Source organism: Nuphar pumila, chromosome 16 (genome assembly GCF_984573655.1).
Source record: "Nuphar pumila chromosome 16, dmNupPumi1.hap1.1, whole genome shotgun sequence".
Classification (NCBI taxonomy): domain Eukaryota; kingdom Viridiplantae; phylum Streptophyta; class Magnoliopsida; order Nymphaeales; family Nymphaeaceae; genus Nuphar; species Nuphar pumila.
In genome coordinates this window covers 65,331,937-65,338,380 of record NC_143264.1, presented here as the reverse complement: position 1 = coordinate 65,338,380, position 6,444 = coordinate 65,331,937, and the positions used below count along the sequence as shown (strand labels likewise).

Here is a 6,444-nt window from a genome sequence, read left to right as displayed (position 1 = left end):
AAAATGGTTCTGTTGGGATAGATGCATCTCAAAATATTGATTTTGAGGAAATGCAGGATTCAGGTTCTACACCTGCTGAGGATAATGACCCGATTTTCTCTATCATTGTTCCTTCGAGTAATGTAAGAGAAAGTCCAGTCAATGAACATCAATCCCAACTAGATCCAGTTGTTGATGAGGATATACAACAACAACAGGATACAGAGGCTCATTTTGAACCACATGTAGCACCTGTATGGAGGTCCACCAGAATTAGGAAATCTGCAATCCATCCAGACTATGTGGTGTATTTACAAGAGTCAAATGATTTCATAGACATTGATGAAGATCCCTTCACATTTGCAGAAGCCATTGAAAGTGAAAGATCAACACATTGGATCAATGCCATGAAAGAAGAGCTTGACTCTATGGCAAAGAACCAAGTGTGGGATCTTGTACCTCGACCTGATGGAGTTAGACCTGTTGGTTGTAAATGGGTTTATAAAACCAAAACAGACTATAAAGGTCATGTGGAGAGGTACAAGGCTAGGCTTGTTGCAAAAGGTTTCACACAGATAGAGGGCATTGATTATAATGAGACTTTTTCTCCTGTCTCAACTAAGGAATCATTGAGGATAATCATGACCCTCGTAGCTCATTTTGATTTAGAGCTGCATCAGATGGATGTGAAAACTGCCTTCCTGAATGGGGATCTGGATGAGGAGGTATACATGCAACAACCTCCTGGTTTCAGTATAGATAACTCGAATAACTTAGTTTGCAAATTGAATAAGTCAATTTATGGACTTAAACAGGCCTCCCGCCAGTGGTATAAGAAGTTCAATCAGGTAATAATGAACTTTGGATTCACTGAAAACATTGTTGATCAGTGTATTTACATTAAGACTAGTGGGAGTAAGTTCATAATTTTGGTTTTATATGTTGACGATATTCTTCTTGCAACTAATGATTTGAGTCTTTTACATGAAACAAAAGACTTTCTTTCCTCTCATTTCGATATGAAAGACATGGGTGAGGCCACTTATGTCCTTGGAATCGAGATTCGTCGTAACAGAACTAAGGGTGTCCTTGGCCTATCTTAGAAATCCTATATCCTTAAGGTTCTTAAAAGATATGGGATGGAGAATTGTTCTCCTAGTTCGGCACCTATAGTGAAAGGAGATAAATTGAGCTTGAAGAACTGTCCTTAGGATGATATTGCGAAGGCTCAGATGGATGTTGTCCCATATGCTTCAGCAGTTGGGAGTTTACAGTACGCGCAGACTTGCACTCGACCTGATATAGCATTTGTTGTGGGAAAGCTTGGTAGATATCAGTCAAATCCAGGCATTGCGCACTGGAAGACACCGAAGAAGGTCATGCGCTATTTACAAGGAACGAAAGACTATATGTTGATCTACAAAAAAGTTGACCACCTAAAGGTCGTTGGATACTCTAATGCGGACTTAGGAGGGTGTATTGACAGTAGAAATCTACTACTGGATACATTTTCCTTCTAGCGGGTGGTGCTATCTCATGGAGAAGCGGAAAGCAGTCTACCACTGCTGCTCATACCATGGAGACAGAATTTATTGCTCTATACGAGACTACGTCACAGGCCATTTGGATAAGGAACTTCATTATGGGTCTTGGTATAGTGGACTCTATTGAGAGACCACTAAAGATCTTTTGTGACAATGAAGCAACTGTGTCCTTTTCAAATAACAACAAGAGCTCAACATCGTGTTGGCACATGGAGTTAAAATACTTTGTTGTTAAAAAAAGGACTGAGAATCATCTGGTATGTATTGATATAATTGGGACGAAGGAAATGACTGCGGATCCCCTTACTAAAGGGCTAGCACCGGGATTGTATTCCCAACATATAAAGTGGATGAGTCTTTTTTATTCCTTCTGATATATGACAATACATTATGTAATCACATTTGTGTTTATGTTTTGATTCTCTAAGGTTTTGAGTTATTGTTGATTTTGCATAATGAATCTCTCATATGGGTTAGAGAGAATAGCAGAATAACAATATTAAAGGACCAATAGAATAGGTGAGAGACCAACCTATTCATAAAGGTAATTTCTTTACATGCCTATGCACTGAAGGTGAATTGTAGAGTAGTACAAGGAAATATGACATTTCATAAAGGAGTGTTCATATCCTTGACTCATACGATTCATCCTTGTGATAAAGGGTGGCATCTGAACCCACATAAAGAATTAAATCGAGATAATGGTATATACCTCGATTTAGTATATTTTTGGTGTCAATGGGTCAAGTAGGAGAATGTTGGACATTATGGGTTATGGGTCCAACCCACAGTCTGACCCGGTTTGACACTCTCTTAGTGGGTCACGTAAGTGGCTGAGTAATGGAGATAGTGGGTGGGAGTTACGTGAATGTGGAGAGACCACATTCACGTAACTGCCCAATTTCTCCATTATATAAGGGGTTAGGGGTTATGAAGATGATGAGTATTCGTAACACTTCCCTGCCCAAATTCAGTTCTGCATTCAGATTTAGCAGAATAGGGTCCTGCTCACATTCGACATAAGGCCTGAACTCATTATGAGCGTCGACCGGCTGAGGAGAACGCCGAACTACCTACACGGACAATGGCGAATCCAGGCACGCTCCCTGTCTATGTTGTTTTACACAGGGTTTTGCCCAACATGCCTACCAAACGGGGCTTTGTGGGGGCAGGGGTCTTCCATTTCGAGCATCATGTTTGGGTTGGCTTATATTCTTGGACAGACTGCCCACCGATTCTCTTTTCAAGAAACGGGGTTATCGGTTTGCTGGTAGTGGTAGATGCACCATGTTCTGGGCAAATGAAGAATCAACTTATCACCTATTTTGGGAATGCACTTTGTGAAAACACTATGAGCACTGGCACGGGGGATCTCGGTCAGTGTTGGGATGTGCAGTTCTCAACGTGATTTGGACAAAAATTTCGTTGAGAACGGCGATTTCTAACAAACGTTGGACGCGGCGGACGGCGTTCCGTGCTTCCGCCGCGTCCTTATAACAGCGGGTTTTTCCTTCCACCCTCCCCCCTGTTACAAAAGTAACAGGGACGAGAGGAACACAAGTTTCTCGACGGGCGTGCCAAAATGCTCTTCGGTCTCTGGCACCGCCCGCTCCCTCTTTTGTTCTCTCTCTCGACCGAACTCTCCTCTCCCACCTCCCTTCTCCCTTCTCCGGTGACAGCCACCGTTAGACGTATGCTGCCCGAAGCAGGGGAGCGGTCCCATTGCTTGCCATTTAACCATCAGTTTCATTCACCATACCCAATAAAGGTTTCATAGCTCTATCCCCACCTTTTTCTTTTTTCTCACTTTGCGCCCACCCAAGAGTTCAGGGGAAGCGGTATGTCTTCATTGGTTTTGTTTCTGTTGGTGGTCTCAATTTAGTGTCTATGATATGAAGACATTTTTCTCTGTTTCTGTTATGATTTTGTTTTGTTTCATGCAATCCCATGTATTGATATGGCTGAGTGGTGTTGTTAATCAGCATCACTGAAACGAGATACTTCCCAAATCATGGGGGGAACAGTGAGGAGAGATATTGCCTAGGATTTTTAGATGGGTGAAGGACGGAATGATGCTACTATGCCTTTGGGACATCTTCTTTGGGTGGAGATTGAGGATGGTATGTGGTGGCCTGCACAGGTTAGTTGATTACAAGACTTACCATCGTTTTGAATGCGTGAGTTGGGCTAAGAGGAATTGTGGGTGTCGTTGATACTAACAAGATTAGGAAATAGACGCATACAGATCGCATGAGCATACTTTGAAGTAATAGATTTTGTGCTCTCTCTCTAAAAAGAGGAAGAAAAGAGTTTGTGGTTGTGCTTTAGAGTCAAGAATCTACGTGCAAGAAAATTTGGTTTCATAAGCACCCGTTTTGCATAATGGAAAACTTCTAACTTGATACAAGAAATTTTAGTTTCATAAGCACCCGTTTTGCATAATGGAAAACTTCTAACTGTTTGGAATATGTTGACCTCCATTACAATCCCAGTTATGTACTTCACCTTGGTGAAAGGAGTCAAGTACTAAAAGAGTGTGTGAGAGAGTGGAAGGGGTAAGGAATGTTTAGCATTTGTGATTGTAGACCCCTTATGTTTCCTGCAGTTTGTACGTGGATCCAATGATGGATCGATCTGGCTTCAACAGTGTATGCTGTTGAGCTTTTTCTTTTTCTGGTACTTTTTATTTTATTCAATCACATTCTTTTGCATTTACCTCTTTGATGTTGTAATTTGATGTTTATGTTTTACATTGTCATATTAGATTCTAGAGCAAAACAATGGTGACCTAAGTGTGATCTTTCAGAAATTTTTGGAGCAGGTAATTGGATCCTCTTGAGCACTTAGAAATGATTTTTCTCCTTAGTTTCAGTTTAGTCTGTCTCGGACTTCTAGCAATGAAAACTTACTTTTCATTGGTCTGTAGGATCTTAGCCATATCAAATCTCAAAAGGCAAAACCTTCCAATTCAGAAGGTGTGTTATGTCACTTGCATCTTTTGTTCGCTGTAATTTCTTAATTTTGGAATATATGATCTTAGTTCGTGTGTGAAGCAGGACATTTCTGGTTGATGGAATTTAGATTACGTAAATCTATTATGCTAAGATGACATTTTTAGTTAATGTTAGAATCGTTCTTGGGATCTCCATTAAATTTATTTGGATCTCCATTTGCAATATTTATAAGCATGAATTTTGTGTAGATTCAAGTGTCATTTGCATCTTAGATAGTGTTCAGTTTATGTTGTTTGAATGACATCTGGAAGTCTGAAATTAGTGACCCAGTTGAAATAGTATATGCTTCCTGGCAGAGAAATATTTGTACTTTGGATATTTCAGAAATTTTGTTTCACAGTATTGTCCAAATAATTACTCCAGAATCCAAATCGGAATGTTTGCTACTCCATATGGTTGATGCAATCATAATTAGTTTCTTTTGATCATAGGTTTAATACCCTATTATTCTTTTGTGATTAATTGTCTATGGGAAGCATCTTAAAATGCACTTTTTGTCCATCTTGCTCTTCTGCAATTGTTTGTCTCTGGGAAGGGCCCTATTTGGCATCTCATTTGTAATGCAATCTTGTATGATTGTTGAAAAACTGCCTTTTTTCTTCTCATCTTTTTTACTTTTACATATTGGACATGTCTATCTTTTGGATACACAAAATAAGATATTGAATTGGACTCTTCATCTATGTCTGTGGCAGTCACTATGACCATATTGTTCTTATAGAATAGCAGTAGATAGTGAAGCAAGTTTCATAAACAAAATGTATTTTGGTGCACAATATCATTGTAATTGCTATAATGTCATTCTTTCTTTTTTTACTTCTGTATTAGATTAGTGTTCTATGGGGAAAACGATGATGCCTAGTAGGAATCTAAACAGTCATGTCTCATAGATCATGTACATTATCTAGTGTTCTTTTGCATTTCTCATCACTATGCTTTTTTCAGTCACGCACATTAGTTCAAAGGAAAACATGTATTTGTTAATTTTGAGTCACGCACTTTAGTGCAAAGGAAAACACGTTATACTCTGTGGAACTTTCAATTTCATAATTTACAACGGTTGTTCTTGCTTCTTTCACTGTGCAGCTATGACTTCATCATTTGAATGTTCTTTCCTGCTTATGGTCCGAGGTTAGTTTTCCCATGTGACATTATAGATATCGTAGGTGCTTATTGAAAAACAAGAGACGAATACCAGATGGGGGTTTTCAATGCAGGAAAGTGATACGAGCAAGATATTATTTCAATGGGTTTGAAGCTGAAGAAGGTGTGGGTAGTGCCAGGAACTTATAATTGTTAAGATGTACCAAGCTTTTGATAGAGTTTCAGCTTCTCTGATGATTAATAAAACTTATAATTTCTAGCCTTATGGAATTTTAATATTTTAATATGACATGGCTAACTATTTTTCATACTTTTTTGGGGTTTTGTATGCATTAGTCTATGCAGAGCGAACACATGAATACATGTGTTTTCTTCCACCACCCGTACGAAGACTAAATGTTGTTGATGTCAATCTTGTACTACTATAAATCAATTTGATAATCATATTCGGGGCAAAAACTAAATTGATATTCATATTCGTGGCAAAAATCTAATTTGAGATCCATATTCGTGGCAAAAATCCAATTTGAGATCCATATTTTAGAAAAAAAACATATTCAGGGAAAATATCCAATTCGAGGCAAAAAATCATATTTGAGGCAAAAATCTAATTTGAGATCCATATTGGAGGCAAAATACCACTTTGAGATTCTTATTTGAAGCAAAAATCTATATTTGGGGCAAAAATCTCATTCGAGATCCATATTTAGAGCAAAAATCCAATTTTAAATCCATATTAAGGGCAAAAAATCATGATTTTAGATATAATTTCATAATTGGATCCATATCCGAACAAAAACCTA

The 6,444-nt window shown here is 38.5% G+C and overlaps 1 long non-coding RNA gene across 1 annotated transcript; it reads left to right on the top strand.

Moving 5' to 3' along the window:
* Nucleotides 1-2,665: 2,665 nt before the first annotated feature.
* LOC149813386 (uncharacterized) lies at nt 2,666-5,903 on the top strand. Its single transcript, XR_016428367.1, has 5 exons — nt 2,666-3,663; nt 4,288-4,344; nt 4,450-4,498; nt 5,624-5,668; nt 5,755-5,903. It is a non-coding gene; the product is annotated as an uncharacterized LOC149813386 (long non-coding RNA).
* The last annotated feature ends 541 nt before the right edge of the window (nt 5,904-6,444 follow it).